Genomic DNA, 18,841 nt, shown 5'->3' on the forward strand with positions numbered 1-18,841 from the left:
AACGTGTTTCTAACATATTATTCTCACTAATTTGTAAATGTCCCCTCAACCCAATTACCCCCACCTCCCTTTTGTGTTTGCCTGACGATTATTTTAAGCACAATTAAGTATAAGTATACTACTATTTCAATAAATGCCAGTAGTGCTTTAAAATAATAAACTACAAGTAGACCCAGTTAAAGCTAACCTGAAAATTAAAAGTCAAAATAAACATACACAGGTCATACTTACCTCCAGTATAGTCTATTCATCAATCTCTTTCGCCTCTCCCATGTCCTGTTTGTCAGCTTTGATACATGGAATTCTCCTTCCTCCATTTTTAGGCCTCTTGCACACTGGATGCGATTCTGATTCAGATTCCGCTTTTTAATCAGTTTTTACATCCGATTCAGATTCCGATTTGCAGTGTGCAGGGAGCAAACTGCAAATCTGAATCGGAATCGGCAGTAAAAACAGATTAAAAAGCGGAATCTGAATCTGAATCGCTTGCAGTGTGTAAGAGGCCTTAAAACGGCTGTTACCCCATAACAGCTTCCTGATCAGCACACCGTTAAACTGTAATTTTGCCCACTTGAGCTATAGGGAAATATGGACTTTACCTTGCTCATCAGTTATCCTTTCAGTTATAACTGACAGCAACTAATATAAACCCGACAGCAACTGATATATTTCAGTTCTGACAAAATATTATCAGAACTCGAAGGGATCATTGTAAGAAGAAAATTGTGAGCTTCTGAGAGGAACTGATTGTGAGGTAAGAACATCATTTTCATTTGCAGGTACATCATGTGTTTATTTTAAAAAATAATACTCGGTTCAGGTTAATGAACATGATTTTCTTAATCTGAATCCGTTCTTAAGTTGGAAAACTGTGCCATGATTGTCCCCTGTAAATTCTCTGTGCCCTTCTGTGCTTTCAGTGTCCCCCTCTGTGCCACCTCTGCCCCCCCCCCCCCCCAATTGTTTCACTTCTGTCCCCCTGTTCCCTCATTGTCACCCTATGTGCCACCTCTGCTTCCACTTTGTCCCTCTTTTCACCTCTGACTCCCTTCCCCGCCCCCCTTTGTGCCTCCTCCTGTCCTAGTGATTATTTTCACATAAAGTTTTACAATTACACGTAATTACAATTTTGAAATTGAATTGTTTTCACTTAACCACTTGCCGACCGCACGCTTATACCGTGCGTCGGCAAAGTGGCAGCTGCAGGACCAGCGACGCAGTACTGCGTCGCCAGCTGCAGCTTAATTAATCAAGAAGCAGCCGCTCGCGCGAGCGGCTGCTTCTTGTCAAATCACGGCGGGGGGCTCCGTGAATAGCCTGCGGGCCGCCGATGGCGGCTCGCAGGCTAGATGTAAACACAAGCGGAAATAATCCGCTTTGTTTACATTTGTACGGCGCTGCTGCGCAGCAGCGCCGTAAGGCAGATCGGCGATCCCCGGCCAATCAGCGGCCGGGGATCGCCGCCATGTGACAGAAGACAGCCTGTCACTGGCTGCACAGGACGGATAGCGTCCTGTGCAGCCCAGATCTCCGGGGGGAGCAGGTAGGAGAGGGAGGGGGGAGAATGTCGCCGCGGGGGGGGCTTTGAGGTGCCCCCCCCGCAAAATGCCTGCAGGTAGGAGCGATCAGACCCCCCCTGCACATCATCCCCCTAGTGGGGAAAAAAGGGGGGCGATCTGATCGCTCTGTGTGGCCGCGGATCTGTGCTGGGGGCTGCAGAGCCCACCCAGCACAGATCCAAACAAACAGCGCTGGTCCTTAAGGGGGGGTAAAGGGTGGGTCCTCAAGTGGTTAATCTACACAAAGTCCCCAGGTTTACTTTAAAATGTGTATGCAGAACTCAAAACTTGCTATATAGTTTTGTATACCATGTTAAAATATAATTTTACTGAGTTTAAAAAAAAATCTTAGAATTGTTTTCAATCAATTTTTTGAATTTGTTTTACTTGTTCCCGCAGAATCAGGTCATTTGTATCAGTGGGTCATTTTTAAGTCGGGACATTCGTAAGTCGGGGACTACCTGTAGTGGCAAAGTTGCATAATATGCAGACTTATTGCCTTTCCTTCACTTGTTTAACCTCTTGAGGACTGCAGTTTTATACCCCCTAAATACCAGGCCATTTTTTGTCAAATAGGCCACTGGAGCTTTAAAGGGAACCTAAACTGAGAGGGATATGGATGTTACTTTTTATACAATACCAGTTGCCTGGCAGTAGTGGTTGAATCACACACCTGAAACAAGCATGCAGCTAATCCAGTCTGACTTCAGTCAGAGCACCTGATCTGCATGCTTGTTGATGGGCTGTGGCTAAAAGTATTAGAGACACAGGATCAGCAGGAGAGCCAGGCAACTGGTATTGTTTTAAAAGGAAAAATCCATATCCATCTCAGTTTAGGTTCCCTTAAAGGCCAAACTGCAGTGCCGTCCAACACAGCACACAAGTGATCCCCCCTTTTCTCCCCACCAACAGAGCTCTCTGTTGTTGGGGTCTGATCGCACCCCCTGTGTTTATTTTTTTTTATATAAATATTTTTCTTATTTATTTTTTAATAAATATAACTATTTCTTTCTTTTTTTTCCCCCTCCCTCCCTCCCTGCAGCCAGCCAATCATGGCGATCGGCTGTCATAGGCAGAAGCCAATCGCTCTCTAGTGTCTCAGGGGGACAGCCGTGTCACACATGCAGCACTGTACAAGGTAATTAGACGGCGGTTTTGCCATCTAACAGTCTCCGAGTGGCGATCGCCGCTTGGAGACTGAAGGTGGAGCTCCGCTCCGCCTATCAATAGGAGATGCGTGCGCAGCATGCGAGCGGGCTTCTACAAAAGCCAGCCCCAGGACTTTACGCCGATCACCGTTAGGCGGTCCTGGGGCTGCCGTCGCGGCCACGCCCATCGGCTTGACGCGGTCGTGAGCAGGTTAATTTAAAAAGACTCCACTGCTTCCATCAGGTTAAGGTTCACAGCTGGAATCTAAGTAGAACACACCTTTTGTCCCATTGGCTGCCACACATTTCGATACACTTAAGTGTATAAGTACACTAATGGTTTAAAAATATATACTGTGCGCACACACACACACACACACACACACACACACACACACACACACACACACACACACACACACACACACACACACACACACACACACACACACACATATATTACATGAAGCTATATTTTCTATAATTATTGCTTTTTATACATAACCAATAATCTCCAAAATCCAGCTCAGTTTAGAAAATAATGTCATTGAGGTTGATTCACTAAAATAAATTGTGCGAGCAACCTACTGTTACTTGCGCTATTACATTAGCATGCCTTAATGTTAAAGTCCATGCACACTAGAGGCAGCATAGCGTGCGTAAGTAAGCCAAGGGTGTTGCTTATAATAGCTGCGGTGTAGTGATGTATCGCAACCGTAATACTTCACTAGTGCGGCCACTATTATGTTAATTAACATAGTAGCGGCCATGCTAGTGAAATATTGCGTTAGCAATGCATAACTACTGTGCGGCTATTATAAGCAGCGCCTGTTTTGCTTACCTACGCATGCTACGCTGCCACTAGCGCGTGTAGTATGCAGGGACTTTAACATTAAGACACGCTGATGTAATAGCGTGAGTAATAGGAGGTTGCTCGCACAATTTATTTTAGTGAATCAACCCCATTGTCATCGTGGACTTTTATTTCCCCCCGCCAGTTGTCAGTTTTGTACATTAGGGTCATTTTATTATTCACTTTTAGGAATCATTCATAGTTTCCCATGTGCTGTATCGATAAAATCATTTTAAATGTTCCCTAAATTACAAAGGGCAAATGATTTTAAGGGCTAAAGAATTTGATGGAAAAAATGTTGCATTATTTATATGATTCATGACCTTAATCTGAACACAAGCTGTGTAGTCCACCACCAGGTTACAGGTCATGGCATTGTGTACAAATGCTTATTCCCAAGGCACTGACAATGTGTGTATGTCCCCAACTGGTAATTGTACTGCACATATGCTCAGGTCCTGCTCTTTGACACACCACTATTTATGATGTAATTGCAGAAAAGGGAAAGCGTTACCGTGTTAAACTGAACAAACACTGCAGCATTTAGACATGTTTGATATGGTAGCCTTTCCTGTTGTTGTTAATGTTAAGCACTTCCATATTAGGATGCTTGGAAGCACCTATACACAAACATTAATTAAGAATAAAAAGTCAGTTACTATACATAAATGAGTATATATTACTACATTACATACATTTTCTTAATTCATGCTGAACATTTATACACTGAACCATTGGTAAGACCTTGAGAGGTCTGTGGCACCTCTGTGTACCAGACTGGTATTGCAGCATGCATAGCAAAATGTGGGATTGGTTAGCGGCTCTGATGCTGTGCTGGTGGCTGCAATGCTGTGCTGGTTGTCTGGTGGCTGCGATGCTGTGATGGCTGTCAGGTGGCTGCAATGCTGTTCTGGCCAACTGGTGGCTGTGATGCTGTGCTGGCCGACTGGTAGCTGCGATGCTGTGCTGGCTGGCAGCTGTGATACTGTACTGGCTGGTGGCTATGATGCTGTGGTGGCTGGCTGATGGCTGCGATGCTGTGCTGTGCTGGCTGCTAGCAGCGATGCTGTGCTGTGCTGGCTGGTAGCAGTGATGCTCTGCTGTGCTGGCTGGTAGCAGTGATGCTGTGGTCGCTGTGATGGTTGGTGGCTGCGATGCTCTGCTGGCTGGTGGCTGTGATACTGTGATGGCTGGTGGCTATGATGCTGTGGTGGCTGTGATGTTGTGCTGGCTGGCTGGTGGCTGCGATGCTAAGCTGGTTGGTGGCTGTGATGCTGTGCTGTGCTGGCTGGTGGCTGCAATGCTGTGCTAGCTGGCTGGTGGCTGCGATGCTAAGCTGGCTGACTGGTGGCTGTGATGCTGTGCTGGCTGATAGCCGTGATGCTGTAGTTGCTGTGATGGCTGGTGGCTGCAATACTGTACTGGCTGGTGGCTGTGATGCTGTGCTGGCTGGTGGCTACGATGCTGTGCTGGCTGGCTGGTGGCTGCAATGCTCAGCTCTCTGGCTGGTGGCTGCGATGCTGTTGTGTCTGGCTGGTGACTGCGATGCTGTGCTGGCTGGTGGCTGCGATGCTGTGCTGTGCTGGCTGGTGACTGCGGTGCTGTGCTGGCTGGTGCCTGTGATTCTGGGTTGGCTGACTGGTGGCAGCAATGCTGTGCTGGGCACTGCTGGCTGGTGGCTGAGACACTGTACTGGTTGTCTGTCATCACAGCTACCACCGCATCACAGCCACCAGCCAGCCAGCACAGCCTTACAGCCACCAACCAGCTAGCACAGCATCGCCGCCACCAGCCAGCACAGCACAGCATCACAGCCACCAACCAGTTCAGCATTGCAGCCACCAGCCAGCCAGCACAGCATCGCAGCCACCAACCAGCCAGCACAGCATCACAGCCACCAGCCAGCACAGCACAGCATCACAGCCACCAACAAGCTCAGCATCACAGCCACCAGCCAGCCAGCACAGCATCTCAGCCACCAGCCAGCACAGCATTGCAGCCACCAGCCAGCCAGCACAGTCTCACAGCCACCAGCCAGCTCAGCATCACTGATGCTGTGTTGGTTGGCTGGTGGCCTGCGATGCTCTGCTGGCTGGTGGCTGTGATACTGTAATGGCTGGTGGCTATTATGCTGTGGTGGCTGTGATGCTGTGGTGGCTGGCTGGTGGCTGCGATGCTGTGCTAGCTGGCTGGTGGCTGTGATGCTGAGCTGGTTGGCTGGTGGCTGTGATGCTGTGCTGTGCTGGTTGGTAGCTGTGACACTGTGATGGCTGGTGGCTGACTATGATGCTGTGCTGGCTGGTGGCATCTGCAATGCTGTGCTGGCTGGTGGTTGCGATGCTGTGCTTGCTGGCTGGTGTCTGCAATGCTGTTCTTACTGGCTGGTGGCTGTGATGCTGTGCTGGCTGGTGGCTGTGATGCTGTGCTGGCTGCGATGCTGTGCTGGCAGGGTGGTGGCTGCGATGCTGCGGCTAGCTGGCTGGTGGCTGCGATGCTGTGCTGGCATTTCAACACGCTTTTCACTTTACTTGCACTATTGACCTTTTTTAATTGAACCCAGGTTCAGCATGGAAGGGGGTGCAATCACTGAACTCACTTTAGTAATTGATATACCGACTTATATATACATGGAGGGAGACTATTATGTGATTCAACAGTAGGTGCTGTCTGTCTGTATGCCATTCTTTCTCTCATAGTCTGCAAAATTGCAACATAAGTTGTATATTCAAGTATTGGTTGATGGTGTTAATGAAAAGGAAGTATAGATAGCTAGTTGTTTTGAATGCATGTCCAAGAGTCTCCGTTTTCTGAGATGAGAGGTGGAAGAGACGGCAGGAATACAAAGTTAAAAGTGTTAAACAGTTGTCTTGGATTTTGTGACAAAGTGGCAACAGATGGGCAAAAATTGTTTCCATTCAGCATTGCTGGGAGCATTTCTACTTGAGGAAATTCTCTTTAGAACTTCTTTTCCTCTAGCAGGGATGAGCTTTACGTAACAACTAGAGATGAGAAAAACTGATCCTCTGAGTTTGAGATCTGACCCACATCAGGCACATTCACAGCTGCTACAGATTCAGCAGTAAAACCGGATCAGCCAGCATTAGTTCTTATGATTTGTATTGCTCCTTTGAAATAAAAAATGTATATCTAAACTTGAATACATTTTTATGTACATTCAGTCTATAAAAAGGAAAACATAAAAACTATTTTAAAAAAAGAAAATATTTATAGGGGCCTGGAAAATAGAGACGTGGACCAGGGGCGTAACTTGAAATCACTGGGCCTCCCTACGAATCTTTGGATGGGGCCCCTCCCCCATTCGCACGCATGGTGTACAGAAAACGCATACAGAAAACCGTACACATGAGTGTGGTCCCAGCCCCAGCTTATTACACTCACTCTGTCCATCTCTGATGGAGCAGAACTGGCTCTGCAGCCTTCTCCAGCATCACTACAGTACAGAGCACTTGAGGAGGGGTAGAGAGGTTGGGGGCTGGGCGTTGTACACAAGACCCTGCTGCACAGTGAATAGGGACTGTCTCCAAATCTTTGTCTGCAAAACTTTATATGATTCCTTATCAGTGACTGAGCAGTGACAGTCGTTAGAACAATTGTGAACAATTGTGAAGACAACAGAATGTTTTCTCTCTGTGTGTCCTTATGCTGGGTACACACGGTGCGTTCCTGCACTCAATGCCCCGCTCGATTCCCATCGATTCACAGCCGCTCGATTATTTCCGACATGTCCTATTCGCGTTTCGATGGATCGTTAGGTCGATTAGGCATACTTTACATGAGAATCGACCTAACAATCACTGAAACGTGATCGGAAATGCTCAGAAATAATCGAGTGGCCAGGAATCGAGCGGGGCATCGAGTACTGAAACGCACCGTGTGTACCCAGCATTAGTTGTCAGTGTCTCAGGACAAGGAAAAGAAACTTCTCGCCCCATGGGGCCCCCTGCTGCTTCTGGGTCCCCCTGCAGCTGCATCTCTTGCAGGGTCTATTGTTACGTCTCTGATGTGGACCCAGATAGCCAAGGATGAATCAAGAGTGGAATAATCATTTGCAATGACATCATTACTGTGCATAAGTAATCTCTACTTATGTACAGTAATGATGTAATTGCAAATAAATGTCCAATGTGAGTCTATTAATTGCAAGTTGATGCAATTTTATGATAACTTTCTGCTCTTTTTAGCAGATTGAAAACTGACATGCCGTATTTGGTCAATCTATTTTCAAGATGCATACATTCGCATATAGCGCAAAAGGTGGATCAGCGCATCACCAGGCCGCCTCCAAATGGCCTCGAATCAGAGGTGCGCTGAGCCCCCCCAGAAACTGCAAACGCACCTTGAACCCAAACGGAAGCTCTGCATATACACCAAAAGCAACATACATTTGCATATAGTTTGTATTAACTTGTAAATATTAGTATCTCCTTGACACTGGGAAATGGCAGATTGTTGAGAACTTCTGCCCCACCCCTTCTGCCAAACCAATGAGGAGTGGGCAGGTGGTCACATGGGCAGGGGAGGGGCAAGGGCAGTCCATGAATACTTCATGTGAGGGAGAGTATCATAAGTGGGTCAGGCAATTCAATGGCAGTATAAGAACGAGTGGGTGGTACAAAAGAGAAAAGACAATTTAGAATAGGAAGTATATATTTTCAATGTAACAAGTTTGAAAAATCATCCCTTTAAATACTGATACATCTACATTATTCAGGTTCTGGGGCTACAAACACATAATCAGTGCTTACACTGCATGTAACCACAAAACCTGTATAATTCCTAAGTGTCTGTAATTAAAGGGATGGGTTGGCAACACAGCTTTCCGATACGATTCTTTGTACGATTCGATTATGATTCTATTTACGATTCGATTAAATCCGACATGTCCGATCAGGATTCAATTCGATGCAATTCGATTTGCCATTGTTTTGCAATGGCAAATCGAACTGAATCGAATCGAATCGCGATCAGACATGTTGGATTTAATCGAATCGTAAATAGAATCGTATCGTGTAGATTGGGCTTAAGCGCTCTGTTTTGTAATTAAAACTTGATTTGTAAACAATGAAGCTTCACTTTCACTTTAACACATAATTAACACTGATTATATTATTTTCCATTGACTCACCTTAGTGCTTAGTTTCAGCCTGAGTCATACTTCTATTTGGTAGCAAATTCCCAAAGCAAAACTAAACTTGTTCCTGCATAGGTTACAATTACTTAAATTAATTACATACATAATTGCACCACAGCACTTAATAGTTCCTTTAACCTCGTCAGAAGGAATCCACCTTTACCTCCCAGGGAGATGATCTGGGAAATAACTATTGAATTTACAGTTTTAAGGATACAGTTTCCAGGATACAAATAACTCGCCAATCCTGTCTTATTTCATTGCGCACCTCCTTCCTGCACTCCCCCAGCTTAGTGTGTAAAGCAGAAGCTGTGCTTTTACCTCTCCAGTGCTGTGCTTCTGCCTGTCCGCTCGCTGCTCTGCCTGGTGCCCAGCATCTCCTACCGTGTGCATGTAGCATGATTACACGTGACATGAGGAGAGTAGGGTCCCAAACTTTAAGGGTCTGACAGAGCGTGGTAGTGAAGAATTTAAGGTTATAGGAATGTGTAACACCAGTAGCCATGACACTAAGGAGATCAATTATGTCTAAGAGGTGTCTAAGAGAATGTCTGAAAATAAATTACACAACATGTCTCTATTCATTATAAGGTAAAAAAATATATGGGATTGCTAGAAGCTAGATAATAAATGTAGCAGTTGGGGATCCCAATTCCCTCGAGATACTTGGGACTCTGGAGGGTCTGGGAAGCACAGCACTGGAAGGCGATGCCTGCCTGTGTTCTAAATAAATTGTGTGAGGAGTTTGGCAAATGTGCTAAATATGTGGTAAATTGGGGAATTCCATGAGATGTACAGGACCTTAGGGAGGAGGATCATCTTGAAAATGTTAGTCTGACCTGCCATGTTAACTGGAAGCTTGGACCAGGCTTAAAACTTAGCAATGAGGTGCTGCAACAAAGGCGCCCAGATTAGGGAGCCAAAATTCTGCAGGGGTCTAGCCCTTCATCCCAAGGTATGTGATCTCTGATGCTCACTGTAATGGAGAAGAGGCCTGAGGCAGGGCAGGGGGGAAGATATCAACTGGAAAAGATAAAGAACTTGGTCTAATTGATCTGCAGGCCAGCAAATTCGCCAAATGAGTTTCTGAGGCTCAGGGACCGGATCATCAATATAAAACCTTATTTTGTCAACACCTGTCCAGTTTTTCAATCTGCCAGATCTTCCTGATCAGGACTTCGAGGGGTTCTACTGCGAGATCAAATAGGAGGAGGGATAAGGGGCACCTCTGCCTCATGACTCTGGAGAGTAGGAAGCCGTCAGTGTGCCCACCATTTATTCTAATGCGAGCATGGGGGTTAGCACCTACATTCTTACATTTATACTTTCTAGTTGCCTCTGTGCATCTGGTTGCTTTGTTACTGTCTCTCTGAAGCTGCCCATAGACAACATACTGTAGTCAACTTGTACCGTTTTGGCTCCCTGTTGGGGTGCTATTTTTGCTAAAAACAATTATTACAACGAGTATTATTATGATTAAGATAGCACTGAAATCTTCCACAGCGCTTTATAGTTGTGTCATTAACTATCCCTCAGAGGAGGTCACAATCGAATCCCTACCATAGTCATATGTCCATCATAGTCTAGGGACGATTTTAGGGACCAACCAATTATCTTAACTGTATGTCTTTACAATCACGTGCTGATATGGGTGGTGTAATGCTGGGAATACAAAATGAGATTTACTGTCAGAAAGATTATTTCCGACAGGTCCGATCTGATTCCTGATCGATTTTTCCGTTCACTTCTATGAAAAATCAATCAGAAAGTCGATCGGGAATCAGATGAGACCTGTTGGAATTAATCGATCTGACAGGAAATGTGACAGAAAATCTCCTTGTGTATTCCCAGCATTACAAACGCTGCCATACGGCTGCATTTTAATTGCACCCGAATGGTGCTCCTGGCCTGCAGCTGTGAGCTCAGGGTACTGTAAGTGAGGAAATTAATGATCCCAGCCAAGGTGATCCACTAGCGGCCAAGTGGGGTTTGGTGGTGCTGTAAACTGGAATCTTGGAAAAAGTGGTCAGCACTGGCCTAGCTTCATCTATCATGTGTATGGAGCCACTTGAGGACCCTGGGCTTAAACCCCCCTATTGACCAGGCTATTTTTCCCTAATTAGGCCACTGCAGCTTTAAGGCCTTGCTGCAGGGCCATACAACTCAGCACACAAGTGATTCCCCCCCTTTTCTCCCCACCAACAGAGCTTTCTGCTGGTGGGGTCTGATCGCTCCCCCAATGTTTATTTTATTGTAAATATTTTTTGTAAATATTTATGCTTTTTTTTAATAAATAAACATATTTTTGTTTTATTTTTCCTAACTCAACCCTCCCTCCCACCCCTAGCCAGCCTATGACAGCGATGGGCTGTCATCGGCTTTAGTCTATGAGCGCGATCGCTCTGCTGCCTTCCACGGCTGTCCCCAGTACAGCGTTGCTGTAGATCGCAGCACTGTACATCGGCGTGCATGATCTCCTGCAAATCCCCGCCCCAGGACTTGACGCCAATTGCCATTAGGCGGTCCTGAGGCTACCGCCTTGGTCACACCCATTGGCATTAGGCAGTCCTAGACAGGTTAAAAAGTAAAAGGCTCTTTATACAACACAAGGGCAAAGGGACATATTAATTCAGCCTTTTACCCTGTAGGAACCCTTCAAATAATTTCGGATCTCAGGCATTGATGGAGGGAGATGGGATTTATTTTCTAGTAGGATTGGTCATTAAAAGTGGGTGAGACCTTTTGTTTTTTTATTCATCAATGGTCAAGTCTTAAAGACCTAATGGTAATTTTCCCTGCTCTGTAACTTGCATGTTTTTTTCCTAGTTTCAGGAATATATACTTTGAACGCATCTTGACAATATGTTTATTCTTCTTCAATAAACTCATTAGTAAACGAAGGGCTTGATTCACAAAAGGGTGCTAACACAGTTAGCACGCCTAAAAACTCAGTTATCACACCAAAAAGCTTTGCACGTGCAAACTAGGGTACAAACTAAGAGTGCAAACTACTTAGCAATCTAGTTTGCACGTGCAAAGCTTTTATGTGTGATAACTGAGTTATCACACTTTTGTGAATCAAGCCCTAAAAGTGGGTAAGCCTAAACACTTTTTATTATTGTAATAGTCCCCATTCCATGTTTCTCATTTTACAGGGCACCAATTTCATGTCCTCTATTATTGCACTCCACTCCCTATTATAGTTGCTCGATGTGTCATAAAATTGTCATGAGAGAACGGCCCTGATTGCACTAGTGCTGAACAAGTAGGGAAGCTAGAATTCAAGGTGGGCAGAAAATGAGTAAAGAGGACATTGAGAAGCTAGGGGCATAATTTTGAAGCTTTCTCAACCTGACAGCTGTGGCAGCTCAACTCAAGGGGAGAAATGCCAGGGAACCCTTGCAAAGTTCTTGAGGAACCCTGGTTGAGAAAGACTGTATTAGTCACAGGTCAACATTCTATCTATATCCATCTTTTGTACATCAAAGAACTCCTCGCCTCCTTTGACTTTTATTTGTGATTATTTGCAAACTACATCCCTGTGTAATACGTTAATGGGCTCTATTCACAAAACTTCTCATAAATGACTTATTTATCACCTGATTGATAAAATGGTGTGATCGGCGGGAGCGATGAGACCGTGCAGTGGCAATGTTTAAATCTATGTCCTGTCAGAGCCACGCAGCCACCAGCAGGGCGCAGATTTCAACTAGCGTGGCAGTTAAGTAAAGAACAATAATAGTGCACACATATTCCTGCCTTTCCACAGCTAATCGTTTCTTAAAGATGTTAGGAGAGAACAGAAAACAGTAAACAGAGCTTGTGTATTTGCATACATCATAAAGCTGATGTATTTTATAAAGAAAGAATATTACTGTAGGAACCCTGTGTAGCAGCAGATGATAATAGTGCAGGGATATGAAGCCTCACACTGCAGAGGGGAACAGATGCACCTGACATAGCTACCTTGCTTTAATTGATGATCCTTGCTTCCCCCTGCATATGCCCTGCGCACAACACAAAGGGCCATAGCTCAGCTAAGTGCTTTGTGCATTCATTCTCACAACCTGGTAGCTAAATGCCAAACAAGCTGGGGAATTTTTGTGAAACAAATGCCGTGAAAAAATATGCAAATGTCAGCCGGTGTTCCAGATAACTCTTGACTGAGGCGGCATGCTGTAGGAAAGGCTTATTGCCTTCAGCAGTTTCAGAGCTCAAGCTACTGGCAAACTTAGCCATACCTGCAGCCATCCAAAGAAAATACGGATGACGGCGAACTTCCTTTTTTAACAATTGTTTTAGGGTGCAGATGTCATAGCGAACACAATAGTTCATCGTTTGTCTTGACTCTATTCCCAAACAGAGCCTGAAAGGCAAGATGACAGATATTCACTGCAAACTGATTTTTTTCCCCTTTACAATGTTTAGCTGGTATTCTCTAGAAGCCAGATAGCCTAGCAAAGCCTGTGAGGACGAATTTGTGGATTTCAGCTTCATTAGCCTTTTCATTGTGACACAAGCATTACAGATGTTGTGCTATTTTTGTGTTTATGATATCAAGAGAGATAAATCACACAGCAGTGAAGGAAAACATAAGCATATTTTCAGCACTGCTGGCTGAGGCAGTGAATGATGCACGATTATTCTCTATTCATTAGTAGGAAGCAACTGTGCTGTGTCAGACATGTTTGGACTGAATGTATCGCATTGATTTGCTACTGAATGAAAAATAGGTTACAATTGTGTTTATGGGCAAGTTAAAGGAAAAACAAAACACACAAATTATAGAACATTTTACAAACATCTAATCCAATTTGCAGTGCCACCGCTTATTCAGAATGGACCAAAAACTAAATATATATTTCACCATGTGGTCAGAAGTGTCTTAATTTCAATGTTTCTCAATTATCTGAGACAAATTTTCAGATATTGGTAGTAGAAGGAGGAGCAGTCATGCATGCATAAAAATATGCATCAAAACATGCATCAAAACGGGCAGTACGGTGATGTAGTGGTTAGAGCTCTCACCTAGTAGCGCTGGGTTCCCGGTTTGAAACATAACCAGGGCTCCATCTGCACAGAGTTTGTATGTTCTTCCTGTGTCTGCGTAGGTTTCCTCCAGTCTCCTCTCACACCCTAAAAACATACAGGTAAGTAAATTGGCTTCCCTCTAAATTGGCCCTAGACTACGATACATACACTATACAATACGTACATATATAGATATGATACATACATACACATATGACTACGGTAGGGATTATATTGTGAGCCCCTCTGATGGACAGTTAAGAAACAAGACTATATACTCTGTACAGCGCTGTGTAAAGCCCCATACACACACTCAACAGCGGTATTTTAGGCTCTCACAACTTTTCTTGTGAAACACCTAAAAAAAAATCTCTTGCTATTGTTCAAGCAGCTGAGAAGACTGATAAGAAGTCAATCCAAATATTGAATTGACTTCTTATCAGTCTTATCAGCTGCTTGAACAATAACAAGAGATTTTTTTTAGGTTTTTCACAAGAAAAGTTGTGAGCCTAAAAGACCGCTGTTAAATGTGTGTGTATGGGGCTTAAGATGTCAGCGCTATATAAATACTAAATAATAATAACAACACCACATACAAGGGTAGATTTAGTAAAGGCTGTTAATATTGTCGTGCACAGGCAATATTGGCAGTACTTAGTACGATAGTACAGTATGATACCATAGCAGCACTTGTATTATCCATGTACTGTGGGTTGTGCTTATTGCGCAATGCACAATACAGCCCCTGATGAGTTCAGAAGTACGGAACATTTTGGGCGGAGCTACAGGCGTGGGCAAGTCGGCAAAAGGAAACTTGTATTATGATATGCGTGTTTTTATCCTGGAAATGTGAGTGCACTACTTTTAAAGTTTTAAATAAATGATACATTTTACACTATGGGAAGCTCTTTTAGTCATTAGGATATGAGGCTGCAAACAGTGGTTTTGTGAAGAAGGAGCCATTCTGCTGAGGGAGTGTCTGGCATTAGGGCTAGTTCACACTTAATTTAAAAACGTATCCGTAGCTACGTTTTTTGTCCCGGACGAAAAACGTAGCCACGGATACCAATGTTAAAAATAGGAACAGCACACACTCAAGTTAAAAACGTATCCGCGTGCGATCCGCGGAATACGTTTTTAAACCCGGAACGCTGAGTCCGGACTTGCAGCATTTTTCACGGACCCGTATACACGTACGGGTAGTGAAAATCAATGGGGAAACGGGCCTCCCTCTTCACTGACATTTTGGGACACTGGAAATGGATCAGTTTCCAGTGTCCCATGGTGAAGGAGGGGGCCGCCATGCTGAAGGGGGTAGCAGCCAGGACGGGGGGCTGCGGGCAAAGCGGCGGCCAGGGGGGGGGTCACATCCACCACCCCCCCCCCCCTTGCTCACCTGGGTGCCCCCCTTCCCCGCTCCCCCTCCAGCTCGCATATAATGTAATAATTTGTACCTAATGAAGTTCGGCGAGCCGGGCACTTCCGCCCACACCGCTCGCCGTCACTTCCTGCGATGCCGCCCACTGAAATACAGAGGGCGACATTGCAGGAAGTGACGGCGAGCGGTGTGGGCGGAAGTGCCCGGCCGAACTTCATTAGGTACAAATTATTACATTATATGCGAGCTGGAGGGGGAGCGGGGACAGGGGGCACCCAGGTGAGCAAGGGGGGGGGGATGTGACCCCCCCTGGCCGCCGCTTTGCCCGCAGCCCCCCGTCCTGGCTGCTACCCCCTCTAGCAAAAAAAAAAACAAAAAACGCAAGCGGATCCAAAACGTGTGCTGCAAAAAAAGCAGCACGGATCCGTTTGCGTTCCGGGTTTTGAAAATCGGAGCCCGGACCGCGGATGCGTCCCGCACCCGGAGCTAGTGTGGCCCAGGCCTTAGGCTGAGAAAGCCACAAGTGCTATTGCTGTCTTATAACTTGGGCAGCAGCAAACAAGGTGAGAGGCCACTTGTGGTGGTGAAATAGCTTTGTGCATATGAATAAGGGCTGCACCATAGAAACACATAGTGTCTTTGTGCTGTCTGTTGTGTGGCAGCTTCCACATATGGTGAGGACCTGTGAGACCTGGTGTTTCAACATTGGTGGTGCTCAGAGTGTACCCATATGGCTGTCGTGCTGTCGGTGATCTAACAGCTATAGGTCATGGTGTGTTATTATTATGCTGTGATCACAGTGGACAAAAAAACAATTGTTATATGACACAGGGTGATTTTTATAAGAAACATATATGATAATACAGTATCATGCTATGGTTTGTTTTTCTTTCTTTTTTCTTTTTTGAGTGATACCACTGCAAGAAGACGGAATTGGCACATGGTATTACTGGAGGACATTGGATTATACACTATATGGTACCTTAAACTGAGTTCAGAACCTCAAGTTATTTACTCCTTGTAGTGTAATGTAGTTTAGTGTAGTGTAGTACAGAGTAGTAGAGAATAGTTAAAAATTATTTCAAATAACAATCCATGTTTAAACCAGCCATAACACAACTCTTACACCAAGTTAGAAATATATTGCTGGCATATCCATATCTTTAAACGGAAATAATTTTCATCATATTTAGTTGTTAAAACTTTAAAAAGCATTAATGGTAAGGGACGCGTCTTCCAGGATCTCAGTAGGCTGGTATTGACTACCATTTCCTGGTAGTACTGCTCCCACAGGTTTAACAATATTTGATGTGACAACTCTGTCTATTGTTTATTTTATATTTTATATGTTATATTTGAATATAGGCTCAGACTTAAAAATAAGCTGTTTTAGTATACCTTGGGATATGTAAACATACTGTTAACTTTCTTTATTATGTTTACTAATATGTACAAGGCTAACATGCAAAGTGATATGTCATTAATTTGACTGTATGTTTTTGAAAATGAAAAATTTCAATAAAAAACATTGAGATTGGATTATACACTATATGCTTGGTGACTGATATTGCGCTCCATGGACACGTAAACAATTGATGGACTATTTTTTTGTGTGTTACATTTAGAATGTGGAGGGGTAGCGGTGAGCACACAGATACATAGCATTTTTAATTAGGATGGTATATAAGATTATCCATTGGCAGCCTTCATATTTCTCTTAACCAGCTGAGCGGTCTGGACGAGCTCAGCTCGTCCAACACCGCCAGCGGCTGCCGCTCAGGCCCTGCTGGGCCGATTTTAACGAAATAAAAAGCAGCACACGCAGCCGGCACTTTGCCAGCCGCGTGTGCTGCCTGATCGCCGCCGCTCTGCGGCGATTCGCCGCGAGCAGCGGCGAAAGAGGGCCCCCCTAGCCGCCTGAGCCCAGCGTAGCCGGAACAAAAAGTTCCGGCCAGCGCTAAGGGCTGGATCGGAGGCGGCTGACGTCAGGACGTCGGCTGACGTCGATGACGTCACTCCGCTCGTCGCTATGGCGACGATATAAGCGAAACAAGGAAGGCCGCTCATTGCGGCCTTCCTTGTTTATTCTGGGCGCCGGAGGCGATCGGAAGATCGCCTCCGGAGCGCCCTCTAGTGGGCTTTCATGCAGCCAACTTTCAGTTGGCTGCATGAAATAGTTTTTTTTTTATTTAAAAAAAACCCTCCCGCAGCCACCCTGGCGATTTAATCAGAACGCCAGGGTGGTTAATACAGATTTCCTTATACATCACCTATATACAGCCCATATATATATATATTGCTTTGCACTGCCTCTTGTAATCTTGGAGTGTTTTGTTGTTGCTAATACTAATCATTATCACTTTTAAACACTGAAAATGACATGTTATAGGTAGACGTTAGCAGTCATTACAACCGTACATGTGGTTTCAAAGTAATGTTTATTACCAGTTTATTATCCTCCTACCAGAGATAATACTATATAGCAGTATGGTATATTGTCGGTTTCTGTTTACAGGGCAATTCTCCAACATGGACATATAATTACAGGCACATGCCAGAAACTGAGAGTCTTCAGATGTTCAAGAAATCTGAAATGTCCACAAAAAAGCTTCAAGAGAGACATGATGACCAGAGAAGATGTGACATGAAATCATGGATACATACAGTATATACATACATTGCATAAACTGCCAGAGGCTTCAACTATAAGAACAATGACAATTACTTTTGTTATGATTCAAGCCTTCATCCTGCATGTGTAAAGCATGATTTACTTACTGTAATGTAAAAATCAAATAAGTACAGAAAATAAAAAAGAGCACAATTTCTTTATTTAGCAAGCACTTGAGCAAAAAATATTTCTGTATATGGAGAAGATATGGCATGGGATTATATCTAAGGATACTTTCGTGAAAGTAACCAAAGGTAAGTACAGTATTTATGGTTAATTGGACTTTTTTTTGTAGTTGCTTTATTGTTTCTTTTCTTTTTTTTAATTCTTTGTGGAAAAGGGTAAGGGGTACCTTAGTACTCCTATACTCATTTCACCTGGGGAGGGAACGGGATTCTGGAGGATCCCTTCTTATAGGGACTCCCAGAAGCCACCATGAATACCCCCAGGGCGTTGACACTCCCACCTCCTCCTAAAGTGGGGAAGAGCCCCTTGTCCATAGATTGGACAAGGGCTCTGGGGAGAGGGGGGGCCTGGCTGCCCATCTTTTCAGAGACCCTCCATACCATAAACCATGTGATGCTGGTATAGCTCAGACTGCGGAGCTCCAGTTGGCTATTCCAGCCTACATCGTTGACAAGGTGTTAACCACTTGAGGACCCACCCTTTACCCCCCCTTAAGGACCAGCGCTGGTTTGATTGATCTGTGCTGGGTGGGCTCTGCAGCCCCCAGCACAGATCAGGGTGCAGGCAGGGAGATCAGATTGCCCCCCTTTTTTCCCCCCTATGGGGATGATGTGCTGGGGGGGTCTGATCTCTCCTGCCTGCTGTGGGTGGCGGGGGGGGCACCTCAAAGCCCCCCTCCGCGGCGAAATTCCCCCCTCCCTCTCCTACCTGCTCCCCCCCCTGAGATCCGGGCTGCACAGGACGCTATCCGTCCTGTGCAGCCAGTGACAGGACGTCCCCTGTCACATGGCGGCGATCCCCGGCCGCTGATTGGCCGGGGATCGCCGATCTGCCTTACGGCGCTGCTGCGCAGCAGCGCCGTA

The 18,841-nt window shown here is 45.1% G+C and overlaps 1 long non-coding RNA gene across 1 annotated transcript; it reads left to right on the forward strand.

Moving 5' to 3' along the window:
* Window positions 1–684: 684 nt before the first annotated feature.
* On the forward strand, window positions 685–17,957 carry LOC137561479 (uncharacterized). The gene is made up of 2 exons (XR_011030028.1): window positions 685–754; window positions 17,637–17,957. It is a non-coding gene; the product is annotated as an uncharacterized lncRNA (long non-coding RNA).
* Window positions 17,958–18,841: the final 884 nt, after the last annotated feature.

This window comes from Hyperolius riggenbachi, chromosome 3 (genome assembly GCF_040937935.1).
Source record: "Hyperolius riggenbachi isolate aHypRig1 chromosome 3, aHypRig1.pri, whole genome shotgun sequence".
Classification (NCBI taxonomy): Eukaryota; Metazoa; Chordata; class Amphibia; order Anura; family Hyperoliidae; genus Hyperolius; species Hyperolius riggenbachi.